Here is a 14,791-nt window from a genome sequence, read left to right as displayed (position 1 = left end):
TACACATGATAGAAACTGACAGTGCACTTGGATGGCATAATAACTGTAATTCTGTCATTTTATCACTTCGGAGGGCTTGACCTTGCATACCTGCTTGTGGCAGGTAATGGAAAAGAGTACAGAAAAATATAAATACGGTGAAAAAAACCACCAGCAAGCAAACCCAGAAATGAGATTATGTTGTGTGTATGCTGACAGTCTCATGGCTCACACAGCCCTTGAGAACTTGAACAAAGCTGGGACAGACTAGGAAGTAATTCTCTAAAAGACACAACTTTGCCAATAGCTTTTGACTTGCAGCCTTGTACTCATCCAGACTTTGACCTGTTCAGCATGCACCCCCATTACCACCCAAGTTTCACTACCAAGTTGTTTTTGCTGGGAAAATACAAGTTTTTTGGCTAAAAATCTGAATATCTATAGCTCTTCCAGGTGTTACGCAGGACAGACGTTCTATCCCAGGAATTTGGAAGCATCTTGAGTTTCCCTGGGAGTCACTATCCTTGAAAGCCAGCACAACAAAAGGTTGGGACAATTTATGTTCTGGACACTTTGAAAAAGAATGAAAAACCCTAAAACTTTGGATTTCTCAGTAGAAAATTCTCTGCGTGTGGGCATATTTCAGTGGAGAAAACCTTTTGTGGATATATTTTTTCCTCAGTAGAACTAGATCTATGCTGCACCCGATATGAACAAGGTTATTACATCCTAAGATGTTATCACTATAACGATACTAAATCTAACAGATTTTTTTTTAACTAGAAAGCAAAAAAGTCATCAACAATTTCCTTTTAATATTTTATCCATTTTCCCCAAATTTCCTCTCTCAGTCAAAGATGGTGAGTCTTTCAGGTCTATATCTTTTCAGGAGATGAGATAAGTCAAATTACATTGGATTTATCAGAATCAGATGATTTTTAAAGTTACTCTCAGAAGCAAGATTGGAAAACTAATACCTGGCTCCCACCCCAGGCTGCCTACAGTGGCTGTGGTCTGCTCTCATTCTACAAGCCATTGGGTCTCTGTGCTCCAGCTGTTGTTGGTTATGGCTTCTAGTTGTGTTCCTTGCAGCAATCTGTAAAAATAAGCATTCTTTAGTTTTTCCCTTTCTTTTTTAAAGACTTGGACAAGTCAGATTATTTCCTGGCGTTCCTTAGTAGCCCTTTGTTTAATGAGAAGATCAGCTGGCTGTATAGCTTTTTTTCCAGTGTATACTGCCAGCTAATGGCAACTTTATTAGGTATCTGCAGTGAGATGATGAGCCACCTGGGAGTATTAACACCTGGATTTACAGTCACAATGGTAGAGCATATTGAAGTCCTTCACTACACTGAATTACTCAATAATAGCTTTTGGAAACATAAATAATCAAGAAGCATCATTTTTGAAGATAAAAGTCAGGAACATGTCTGGCTAATTGACCATGATGGAGTTATAATAGTGAAATACTGCACACTTTTGGAGTAAAGTTCTCTATCGTGCTGCCTCTATCTGAAGCATTGAGGGCTGATAACTCTGCAGAAGTTCATGGATAGTGACTCTTGCACACTGCTCCTGCCAATAAGATGCACATCAGATTTTTCATTGGCCTAATCTATTGCAGTAAATTCTGGCTCTAAGAAAAACAGAGATAATGTGAAACAGGAGGACTCCAAACAAGATTATTTTGTGGAGAATGCCATCAAGATTGCTAATTCAGTTTGCAACAAAATCCAGGAAAGGTCAAATCCTGGTAGCAACAGAATGTTTCATCCTGTTTTTCTATATTCAGTTAGGAAAGTGTTGAAATCTATTTGTGTATTTCAATCACTTTAACTCCATCTGATTAAGAAAATGCTCTATATTGCACAGATATAGCTACTGAAGAAGGGACTTAAGTGTGAGCTTTGCAGCTTGTCTGAGTTAGGACATATATTTACTCAAGTTACTTCAGATGATTCAAGGCAGAGGCAAAATGCAAAATATAAAACTATAAAAGTCTCGCGAATATATGACTGCATTTTAGTTCCAAATAGTACTTGCCTTTACAGTGGTTTTCAAATGGAAGTTTCTGTTGCTTGCTCACTGTTGTTTTGACTTGGTTTGGTTTTGGCTTTGGGTTTTTTTTTTTTTTTTTAATTTTGTTTTTTGGAGGGTGAATTCTTGCTTTTTTTTTCAATTTTCATTTCCAAATACTTCTCAGGAAAAGAAAAGTAAAAATATCCCTATACAGTCTCTTCATGTGTATAAATGATAAGCTTAACTCTCTTAAACTCTAAATCTTCCTATGGGAAAAAAATCCTGAATTTGTAGTTTCCTTCTGGTTTTGGTGGGGGTTTTTTTGTTTGTTTTTTTGGGGGTGTTTTTTGTTGTTGTTGTTGTTGTTTTTATTTGTGGGGTTTTTTTGCTAACTTTGTGTTCAATTTCTTCCTAAATTTTTTTCTTTTTTTTTTTTTTAATTATAAAATAGAAATAATCTTCCCTTTCTTTACCAACATCCAAATTTTCTATGGATATTTTTTCTCTAGCTACCCAGCAGTTGGGAATCCAAAAAAAACCCCCAAAAAACTAAAAACCCCATAACAGCAAAAGATATTTAAACTTCAGGGAGTGTAACAAGTTTCTCAACACTGGAGAATTTATTTCAATAACAGCTTTTGAATAGAAACCACAAGATTTTACTTGCTGCCTCTTGCAATTAGCTGGTGAGGTACAGAATCACTTCTCTGCCTCTCCCCAACCCAATGAGTATTTAATTATTCATACAAAGTGAAACAGCTCCAACAGAACAAATGCAAGAATCCCAGGCAGCAGTGCCTCAGAGTCTGCTGGTTTGGAGCTCAGAGTTGCAGGTTCCTGTTCCTCCTCCTCTGCACCAGGGAGGCAGAAGGCTTCAAATCAGGTGCTCACCATGCAGGTGACAGTCCCTGTTTCCAGGGCTCCCAGCATCTCCTGTGGCCCAGAATATCCTCATCTCACTGGGGCTCCCAGGCCCCTCCTGACCCTGCTGTGGGACTGAGCCCTGCAGATGAAACAGCAGCTCTGTCTCTTCACCACAGAATCTGACTTTGGTGCAGCTCATGTTCCTGGAAGCTCATTTATTATGTAAGAAAGGCTCAATAAATTAAGTATGATTTGATCTCCCTTCCCCCCACTGCTTTTAAGAGGCAGCCACTCATGCTGCCAGCATGTTTTGGAGCCACAGAAGGAATTCTTCCCTCTGAGGGTGGTGAAGAACTGGCAGAAGTTGCTGAGAGAAGCAGGGGCTATCCCATCCGTGGGAGTGTTCAAAGCCAAGCTGGGTGGGGCTTGGAGCAACCTGGGATAATGGAAGGTGTCCCTGCCCATGGCAAGGAGGTTCTACCTTCAGGCAGGGCTGAACAGGTCACAGAGACCATTCCTAAAATGTTTACATAGATTCACCCTCACCTTTGCATGTTCTTGTTGTTTTCTCTACACCTCCCCGCGTTATGAACTACTCCACATTCCCAGGTATCCCCCATTGTCACTCAGTCCTAAATTCAAGTTTGACTTTTATGACTGGAAACAGTCATAAAACACACATGCCTTACGTGGTATTTGAAATAATTACCTTGAATTGCATTGCATTGCATTGCAACATTCTAGATTTTTTCCAACAGGTCAGCAGCCCATTTAGGCTTCAAATGCTAGCAAACAGAGTCCACATGTATTGGCTGAGGCAAGAAAGATTGTGGTAAACTAATTTATTGTGTGCTCCCCCATTTACATGGAATTGTAAACCAGCTATATCCCACTGGGAATATTTGAATGAGGCAGTGTTGAATGGAATTGGAGGACGTGGGGATCAGATGCAGACTCAGGAGAAACCCAAACATGTGTGGGATGTTGTAGGACAGGCCAGGACTGCAGCTGTAACCTTAGAAACTGAAGAAGCAAGTCATGGACATGTTGCTCTTTGGGGGAGAAAATTACAGAGGGTCAGTTGGAGTGGTTATAGTAAACCTTGCATACTTGTGTGAATAAAATAATTAAATAGCAATATTATACCAAATCACTCACTACTTAGGCACACAAGTTACTATCTGCCAAACTAAGAAAGTGCTTGGATTTCAGTTAACCACTTAGAGTGTTCAAAATTTTAAAGAAATGGACAGGAGAAAGACAAGTGGTGCAAAAATTCCTGAAAGGAGCAGTCAATGAACTACAAAACACAGGGCATGAAGCTTTTTAGAGTTGGTTCCATTTTCTCCCTTTCTCTGTTAACCAGTCAGATAAAAATTTGCTTAGACGAAGGCATCCCAATTTAGGCTCAAGGGACTTTGGCGTCTATTGGAATCAAGACAATCTAAAAACAGCTCTGTTCTGCTTTGAAAAGGTAAATGAACCTTCTGTGGAAAGCAGAGTGTGAAAGGTTCAGAAGAAACCTATTACAAGCTTCAGCACACACTTGTGACAAGAATTGTGACTCTGTATTTGCAGAACAGAGTCTCCCCAAGGGATGCCAACTAATCTGACACACTAAAACATTCACTTCATCTGTATAACTCCTTCCCTCAGATGGTGGTCTAACTATTCCCTGTAATGCTGTTCCTAAAATAAATGAAGATTTTTTAGTATTCTTAAGAGCAGAGATGTTAATTGTTGTTGGTCAGAATATACATATTTAAGTTAAATTGCACCCTACTGTGCTATTTTGTTAAAACAGGAGAATTACAAAAAAAAATGCATTGGTTGCAATAAAGTTTTGTTCATAATAAATTTTATTTTTCAATTAAACCCTCCTCTTTTATTTTTTTTTTTCTTTTGAAAGAGAGTGATGGTTGCTTAAGTTCCTTTTGACATGAAACAAAAACTCCAACTCGTTCATTAGGAAAATATATGTTCCAACAGTTTTTCCTAAGTGGAAAAAGAACAAGTTTCAAAACCTTGAAAGTTGCCTCAAAATGAAAGTGTCATCCTGTCGACAGCTCCAATTCTTTAAATTGTTTTTCCTGACACTTAGTAGAACTTCCAGTAAATCGAGTTCTTTGATCATATCTGAAGAATTATATGTCAAAATCGTGAAGCTCCTTGTTCCCTTTCAGTCTCGCTGCCTTGCTAAATAAACCTCTGCCGCTTAAGATTTCCATGTTGCTCGGTACAGAGAACCAACACGGCAGAAATCAACATTGCAAATAGTCGAAGTGAAATCACACTTCAGCTGCTACCAGAACTTCACGACTGCACACAGGAGCACACACATGAGCATAAATGCACCTCGATGTGCTCTGTGCTCCCTGCCTAGGTGGAGTTACCACCCCACCCCTGCTGCTGGTGCCAGCCAACACCACCCACCCACTGAGTTTTGGGACAAATTCCTGCAGTTCTTTGATGAACAGTGCTTGCTGCAGGTCAGATCCTGGGCTATTAGTCCTCCAGACTCCCCATCTTTCCCAGACTCTGGAGAGGGTTTCCAGAAAATTAATTAAGGGATTTTTTTTTTTTTAAGAGTTGAACAAGCAGAGCCATTTTCAAAAGCCAAATAGTCAAGAAAAAGTAAGCAACTGCAAGAAAAATTACAAATTCTTGCTTTGTGATAGGAATTATTCCAATTAAGCAGAATCTACTAAAACAATTTTCTTTAAGACAGTATTCTCCTCTGACCCAAAAGCCCAGGAGTAAGAGGATGACTAAAGTAAGGCACTTGGTGAGATTTCAGACTTCTGGAAGAGGAATAATTGGATGAAGCTGCTCCTAGGTTTTTCACAGGCTCCAAAAATTCCCCATACTCTGCAGGATGGAAGAATGTTGTTGGTTTTTAATATACATAACATTTAAACTAAAAAGAGGACAAAAATTCAATGTTTTAATGCCATAAACACAAACTCAGTTTTAAAACCTCTTTTGAATAGGAATGGCAACAAGCACTGGCATCTCAGTGGCTGTTTTTTGATTTTCCTGTTAGATTTTTAATTCTGTAGTACAAAGTTTGAGATGAGCATTAACATCTAGCTAATTTTGTCACAAAACTTCATTTTAGTGCTGTGTTTTTTAGCATTTCTTATCCTCTGGATTCTTTACTTAGAGTATGTCTGGTATAAATTTTTATTCACTTTTTCTTTAACATTAGTAAATCAGCTGTGCCTTTACTGTAGAACAAAGTAAAGGAGACACTTCTGCAAAAAAAAAAATTCTTTCTATTAGGGCCTGGTAAAGGCAGGGAATTTGTTTGCTATGCTTTCAGTGTTTAAATTTCATGCTTCCTACACAGAAGCAGAGGTAATTTTTGCTTTTGACTGCTTCTTCACATCTAGCCCAGCTCTGAGACAACATGCAAATTCTGCAAGCCCTTTGTTCCATCCACCTTTCAGATCATAAGCAGTTGTTTGCAGGAGTGGAGTGGCATGTGCACTTTAGGGGTTTAGTTTTCATAGCATACCTGACCTTTCAAAAGGTGAATGGAGGTGCATATGGATCCCAGTAGAGACCTCAGACTGGAGCTCACAAATGCCATGGGAACCAACATCCTAATTGCAGAGGATTTTTTTACCCCCCATTTTTCTTTCTGTAGACTACAGGGTTAAATGAATGCAAACTCACCAGCTACATACTTACAAGGTTCTATTAGTGTTTTCCCTGTATTCTCTCTAAAATATTTGAAACAGGCAACTGAACATTCTGGCTATTAAATCATTGGGGGAAAAAAAGTAGTATTTTTAAAAATTATTTTTATTATTAGTTATAAATTAATGAAATTTCATTCAGCAGAAATGTTTTCAGGGTCTGCTTTTTCCAAGCCAGTATAAATCAGACTGGTTTCTCTCCAGAAAGTAGCAGGGACAGAATAAAGCAAGATATTCTATGTCTTAGTGCCAGAAGTATTCAGGCTTTTTTTCGTTTGTTTGTCTTTGGATGTTTGTTTTTGGTTTTGTTTTTGTTTTTCTTTTACTTTATGAAGAAAAACAAACAAAAATTTGTAAACTTTCTCGTCAGTTCCAATACAGACATAAACAGCCCATTCCATTCTTGTCTCACTGTTCCTGTCTTAAATCTGTGCAGTTGCAGATTTTTAAAACAGTCAAGTGTAGCAGCACAGCCAAGGGAGTGATAAAGGAGAAAAAGCAAAAGAGATGTAATAACACTGGGTTTGAAAATGAAGAGGAGAAAGGAAATGCTTAGTCTAGCAGGTTAAAAGAAGGCTCAGTGAGAACAACTCCACCCAATTTGGTGTAAATAATATAGCTGACTAGCTTGCCACCTCATATGTACCAACTTTCAATCTATGAATCTCTTCAGAGCCATAACGCTTAGTGCTGCAAATCACCCACTGAAAGAACCTTCAAATCTTTGGAACTTATTGATACCTTTGGGCTGCTGAGCTGGATGCAATGTCCATTGTTTGTCCGTAAACTTTGTCTGCAATTGCAAGAAAAAGAGAAGAAAGGACAGTATTAATCTGTGCAGAGTGTATTCTGTGGGTACACTTCCTCTTTGGATCCAGCTAAGCTAAGAAATCCATTTAACCTTTTAGTGTCAAGTTTGATGGACCCAAGGTGACACTGTATTTTTTCATTGTGCAGTACAGTTTATGATTGCAATAAACCTGAAAGAAAAATTGATGTTGACAAAGATTATATATATGTTTTCTTCTCCTCCTGCTGAGATGGAAAAGTGACAAGTGTCACTTTTAAAAAGCAGTAGCCTCACGTACAATCTAAGGACAAGGTTTGTCATCAATCATGTCTTTTCATAAGTCTTCACTGATGAGTTTGACTTTGGACCTGCAATCTTTGAACCCTTTCTCAGCTTTTGTCCCAGAATCATAGATTCATTCATTCATTCATAGATTCATGGATTTTTAAGGCCAAAAAGGACAATTACAATCATCTTGTGTGAACACAGGCCACAGAGTTCAAGCTTTCATTCTTCCTCCCCCTACTTCTTTCACAAATGTTTTCACATTTTTCTTCTCTTGCACTCGGTTGCTTATTAAACTCATTGTGATGCTTAAACCTTGCTCTGAACTGCCCCTGCCTCCCCTTCTCTTTGTTTAGGATACATTCCTTCCATGAATCTCTAACTCTTGCATAAAGCTTGAAACCAGCAACCTGCAACATCTCCTTGCAGAGAACGCTACATCATCCTCTTAAAAAATAGATGTCAACTACTACTGTCATCCATAGACTATCTTGAACTAAGTATTCATCAGCAGATCTCTTGGAAAATGTGCATTTAATAGTGTCTTTTCTAAGAAAAAAATACCTTGTCTTAGTAAATATGCTGCAATTAAAGATACCGTTTCAACTCATAACCAAATCTGATTCTTCTCCAAGCCTCAGTCTCCCACTTCCCTTTTTTTCTCCTTCCATCTCTTAAGTCTGTCTGAGTCTGTCTCTTTCCTGTTCTATCTGTCTCATAAAAGTTTTAATGCAAAGAAATTCTCAGTTCACAGGTAAAATAAATTGTCGATGTATTTCTAGTAACAGTAATAGCCTTTTATTCCCTCCACCCCTCATACAAAAAATTAATGGGATACACCAATCTGCCATTGTGTCCTTGACGTGTAATTTGTTATAAATAATAATACAAATGATTACAGGGAAAACTACTACTGCTAGGAGTGCATCAGTTTGCCAGCATGGAGATAAATAAGACAGCTCTCTCTGTGGGTGACTCTGTCATCACGTTTTGTACTGGCGCTACCCAGCAGGCTTAACAACATGAGCCCTGTCATGACTGGTCTCAAAGTTTCTTCAGAGAGAAGCTGCGGGGCTAAAGCCCTTTTTTTAGAGAAAAATAACTAAAAGGAGTTAAAAATAAGTGGCTCCTCGATAGGTCTGTGTGCTGAATGTATTTAATTGCCCACAAGTCACATATCTTCCCTTCTTCGCATTATTGCAAAACCTGCTGCATTTCTTTGGTACAGCAGTTACTCAGGTTTTATCTTCTACAGAGACAAGCTGTAATTTCTTTTATGGGGAAAGGAAAAAAAAAAAAGGCTCATAACAGTGAAGGCAATTACAGGAGCAACAGTCAATGCCAGAAATAGGAGAAAGAGTTGTTGTATTATTCAGGCACAAACCTGGGAATAAGGAGTCCTGGAATGTACAGCAGTTCTGCCCCATACCTGTGTGGGCAATTCACTTAGGCTTGGTAGTAAACTAGAGATTTATATAGAAAATATTTTTTTCTAATCCATCTTCCAAACTTGAAACTGCTTTCATCTTCTTCCTGGTAGTAATATCAGTTGTTGATACATCCAGATTGTTCATATTGTGGCACCACTTAGACTTATTTAAATACAACTGTGTAAATAAAGACCAAGAACTAATCAACTACCAGAACATTCTTTCGAATTTTAGGTTCTGTGTATGGTTCATTTAGTTTGTGGTTGAACACAAGATACATTTTCTATGAAAATATGTAGAAATTTAGCTCACCTCTTCGAAGAGGTGAATATTATAGAATCTGAAGGCTTCAGCAGAAGTTTGAGCAAACCATAGAGATCACTGGAAAGTGGGGCACCAGGCAGTTGAAGGTTACATTTTACACTTGTCCTGCTGATTTGGGTTATTTTTTTTGCTAAAATATTCTCTTTTTTTGTGCTTCACATCATCCTGGAAAGCATAACTGCGATTATCCTATACTCTCTTATGAGTAGATGAGATATGCTGCTCATAATGAATTGAAGCTTCAAGTGACACAATTTTTCACCAACTGCATATCATTTGGTGCAATACAGAAACATAATCTGTTAGAGGATTTACATGGAATTGAGCAGAATCAGTGTCAGTTACCTGGAAGGGTCAGATTTCAGTATGTAAAGGTAAACAACATGAAACTGCATCTCAGATTTAGTACAAAATAGGCTCAGTCAAAAATTGATTAAATAAATGTTCCATTCTAAATAAATATTTTTTTAATATTACATTCAATGGATTTTTTTATTTTTCATTCTGATTCATTACAAAAATATTAAAAGTGAGATATCTTTTATTTCCTCTGAAAAAAGGAATTTCCTCATCTTATTATCTATCTTTTTATTAGTAAAAAGCCTCCAACCATCCAATATGATAGCATTTATATAAGTGTGGATAGTAATCTGTTTTTACCACCAGGTGTTTACAATTGAAATAGGTTGCATTGATTGTGTGTTAACTGCCCCAAAAATTCCAAGACCAAACTTCTTTCCCCTATGGAAAGAATATAATGGTGATCAAGGACAGGTACTTTCAAGGACAGTGCATCCTCCACTGCTCAAGCAGGTCTCCCATTTCCCACTCACATTCCCAGACACACATCCAATTATACAGGGAGAACATTATATTCTAGGTCCAGAAAATAGTTCAGCAAAAGCAGGAATGTATGGTTTTTAGTGAGGCTTACAGGAGCAATGTAAGCACCTTGCAGTGCAACATTCCCATTAGAAAAATGAGGCAAATATCTTGTGTGGAGTTAAAGGGTTAGTAAAGTAAGTACATCAAATTAATGACATTCATTAGCGGAGATAGAGGATTTTTTTAATTATTGTTATTATTTACATAGAATTGCTGTAAAAATGGATATGCATTTTGGCATACCAAATGGTTATGTTAGCATCTGTGCCTAATGTTTCAAAAAAGAAGTTGCACAGTCAGAACCCCAAACTCTTAGTAAGTATTAACAGAAAGAGAATGGATTTTTGGAGGAATCGCTCGGCATTCCCAGTTTGGGTTGTATATGACAAGGAGCCATGGATGCTTAACCCTTCAGAAACATGGTTTTGAACTTAGTTATGCCATTTTTTGGTGCCTGCCTTTAGAACCTTATGTCAGAAAAAGTCTTGATCTACTTTTATATGCAACTGTTGTTTATGCTTTTAGTTCTAGTTTGATTTGCAGCATAAATAAGTTCTAAAATAAAGCTAGCATGTACTGACAAGCTTTATGACACTGTTTTAAATATTGCTGTGGAAAACAAGCCTTTAACACCAAAAAAAAAAAAAAAAAAAGAAAAAGCCCCAAACCAACCACCACCCAAATGTTAAATAAACAGACAATAGCTGACAGTATTAAAAAGCTGTACCTCTGAATTGAATTCAACATATAAAATTATCAGGTTTCTATTCAATCTTTAGGGATCCTCTCTAATCATTTATTCATTTCTAATTCCAGACCTGTTTCCTCTCAATTTACAGGGAATGGCTGTAAAAGCCTTAAAAAATCAGAGTCCTTTCCAAATGGACTTAAAAACTGACAGCTTTGAATTGCAGGCTACAGATTGTTGTGAAATTTAGTTTTGATTACTGGATGGTCTGGCTGCACCCTTTTAGGACCTCTGAGCTATTGAAAAATATTAGAATAACTCAACCAGACTATAAAGTACAAATGCTGTAAAGTATCCAAGACACACCTTACTGTTGCCGTGAAAAGGTGGACTGTTCAAGCTGCCATCAGGAATGTTTCAGGAAATAGTGTTGTGGCTGAGAGAACAGCATGTACAGTGTTCTTTCCCTAAGGAGCAGCTGCAGCAAATACTGAGGTGGAATTTAAAAAAAAAAAAAAAAGGCTTCGTAACCTGACATTAGATATAGTGAAAATTTAACTATATGATTAATCTCCTTTATTTCTTATTTCCTTATTTTTTTATCCTCTGAAATTCATTCCTTGAAGTAAACAGCCCTTCTTTTTTTTTTTTTTTCCTGTTTTCTCCATATTTTTTCATTTGTGTCATCCTTCAAAGCGAAGTAACCCCCTCCAGTTTAGTTTAGAAATAAATCAATATCTTTCAAAAGTGGAAGGCATGTGCACTCAATGAAAATAGCAAAAAGGCTTCACTGCGGACAAGTCGAATGTTAAAACTTAATAAAAATGGGATGAAAAGATTAGTGTGAAAAACAAGCTGCTGAAGTTTCTAAAATAAAAGAAGTAATAATAAAAAGTTCTTCATATCCATCAAAAGCAAGAAACTTGCCAGAGAGTTTATGGGATTTACAAATGACCAAGATGTAAAAGAATCATACAAGGAAGATAATGTCATAGCAGAAAAGAAAAATGAATTCTTCATATCCATGTTCCCCGTAAAGATGGGAAATTTGGTTGTTTCTCTGTGTTTGAATGTCAGTCTCAAAATGAAGTGTCAGCAGAGGAGATTTTAGACATATCGATATAAAGTAACAAATCATCAGGACCAGATGGTATTTACCTAAGAGTCTGAAAGGAATTCAAATATGTAATTACTGAGTTAACTTTGATTTAAATCCTTCTGCTTCAGGATAAGAAGGAATGGAATCAGGGGAAGAGGGAAGAGGGAACAGGAAAAAGGGGGAGGGGAGGGGAAGGGAAGGGAGGGGAGGGATATTCATTGCTTGTAAATATGTCTTTTTCAAACACTGGAATGATATTCTATCACAGTTTCATCTATTTCCAGTGTATAAGTTAATATTGCATTATGATTGCATGCAGAAATACTACTATGAAAATCTTTGTTGGGGTTTATGTGGAAAAAAAAATTACATCATTTGAAAGACCACCTTAAACATTTAATTAATATGGAGTCTCTTTTTAAGTATTCTGAATCTTTAGCATATTTTTGAGCTTAAAATTTTAGATATTCATATTTTCTCCCATTTACCCCACAATGTGGCAGATATCACATCAGACTCCTTGTTCTGCTCATTAGGAGGAGAAATCACAACAACATTAGCAACAAAAGATCTCCAAAACTGTGTTTAAATCTTGTTTTTATAAGGAAATGCAAAATTCATTGCTGACGACATGGCAATTTTCCAATCAAACATTTCTTTTGGTTGCAAAGACAGAAAGCATGTGAAGACAAAAAGGCATTTTGGCATTAACAGCTTTAACAAACCTCATTACACAGTGACTGCTGTCGCTATGAAATATTGTTCTTTGAAGGGTAATACTAATTCAAGTGGCATAGCACTGCATATGAGTAAGGGGTCCAATGACCTTGAATGTTGAAAAGAACTACAGATCTTCAAAGTCCCACGTACAAACCAAACAAAAATGTAGCATGTAATGGAGACCTGAATAATGTAAAAGGTTTTGTCTCTGAGGAAGAGAAATGAAGGGGAGAGAGAAATAGGGGAAGGAAGGGGTGGAGAATAAACAGGGAGAAGTGGAGGAGTGAAATATGAGCTTCAGGCATCATAATCAGAAGATGTGAATTGTCACTTCTTGCCTAGTTCTCACAAACAGAAATATACAGACTCAATAAATAGCTGAAAAATGTCAGTCCTGGTGTGAGAAAGTTGCTAGGGTAATTACACCAAATCTAAGAGCAGACAAAGATTTTACTGCTTTTTGTTTGGTTTGGTTTTTTTGTTTGTTGCAGTTTGGTTGGGGTTTTTTTTTAATATGAAAAGGGATTAATGGGTTTGGATGCTTGTTTTTCAATGGAAAGGTAACAAAAAAGTATTATGATAGAGGTGAGGAATGTTGGTCATACTTATTCGTAAGAATTCCTGGTCAAACTTTGAAACAAAAAGAAAAATTCTATTTAATTTAGGGGGCTAGCTGAAGAGATGTTTAAGGACATTAAAAAAGGAAAATATAAAAAAAGAGAAAAGAACAGAAAATGCAATGAAAGACAGGGAAAAGGCCCACAGGCAAGAGAAGAACTGAGATGGCATATTTTGCCAATGCATTTCCTTGGTTTTTTCTATCTTTTTGATACTAATACAATTCAATATGACTCCTGCATAAAGCCACTGACATTTTTCAAATTCATTTTAATTATTACAATCCAAAATTTTTTTTTAGCCTACCCTCAAACTTAATTTCTTTCTGATCAAACTTCTTGTCAACTAAAAGAAAAACTCAACAATCCAAAATATACAAATACTACAAAATAGTGATAGGCCTGCTGACTCAAGATATTATTTTTATGTTCAAAGTGAATTTAACATCTACTTTGAGTCTTTTGGGAGTCTTCTTAAATTGTCAGGTAAACAAAGTTTATATCAAAACTGCTTCATATTGATAATTAAGTAAAAATCAGTAAATGATGAAATGGATGAAATGGAACAGAAATTATTGCGATATTCACTCTATGACTCTGTGTACCACTTAATAACACTAAGGATGGAAGACACCTTCATCTATATATGCTAGTATAATTTAGAAATAAATAGCTTGCTGCCCTGGAAGGCAGCAAACAATTGCTCCATACTACAGCCTTAATTCAGCAAAGTGGATGAGTCAGTGTTGAATGGAGCTGCATCCAGCCGGTGTCCAGTCACCAATGGTGTTCCTCAGGGACTAATACTGGTCTTAGCCTTGTTTAATACTTATATCAATTATCTGGATGAGGGGATTGAGAGCCCCCTCTGTCAGTCTGAGGACAAGGCCAGGCTGGCTGTGAGTGCTGATCTGCTGGAGGGCAGGGGGGCTCTGCAGAGGGATCTGCACAGGCTGGATCCATGGGCCAGGGCCAGTTGTGTGAGTTCAGCCAGGCCAGGTGCTGGCTCCTGTCCCTGGCTCACAACAACCCCTGAGCTCCAGGCTGGGACAGCGTGGCTGGAAAGCTGCTGAGTGGGAAGGGGCCCGGGGGTGCTGGTTTCCAGTGGCTGCACACGAGCTGGATGTGCCCAGGTGGCCGAGAAGGCCAAGGGCAGGGGGCTTGTGTCAGCACCAGAGGGGCCAGCAGGAGCAGGGCAGTGCCCATCCCCCTGTGCTGGGGCCAGGGGTGAGGCCACACCTGGAACCTTGTGCTCAGCTTTGTTTGCCCACAGCAAGAAGGGCACTGAGGGAGCTCGAGTGTGTCCAGAGAAGGAAACAGAGCTGGGGAAGGGTCTGGAGGAGTGGCTGAGGCAGCTGGGGGTGTTCAGACTGGAGAAGAGGAAACTCAG

This window comes from Fringilla coelebs, assembly GCF_963513975.1.
Source record: "Fringilla coelebs genome assembly, chromosome: Z".
NCBI classification, from domain to species: domain Eukaryota; kingdom Metazoa; phylum Chordata; class Aves; order Passeriformes; family Fringillidae; genus Fringilla; species Fringilla coelebs.
Note: the sequence above shows the minus strand (reverse complement) of the source record.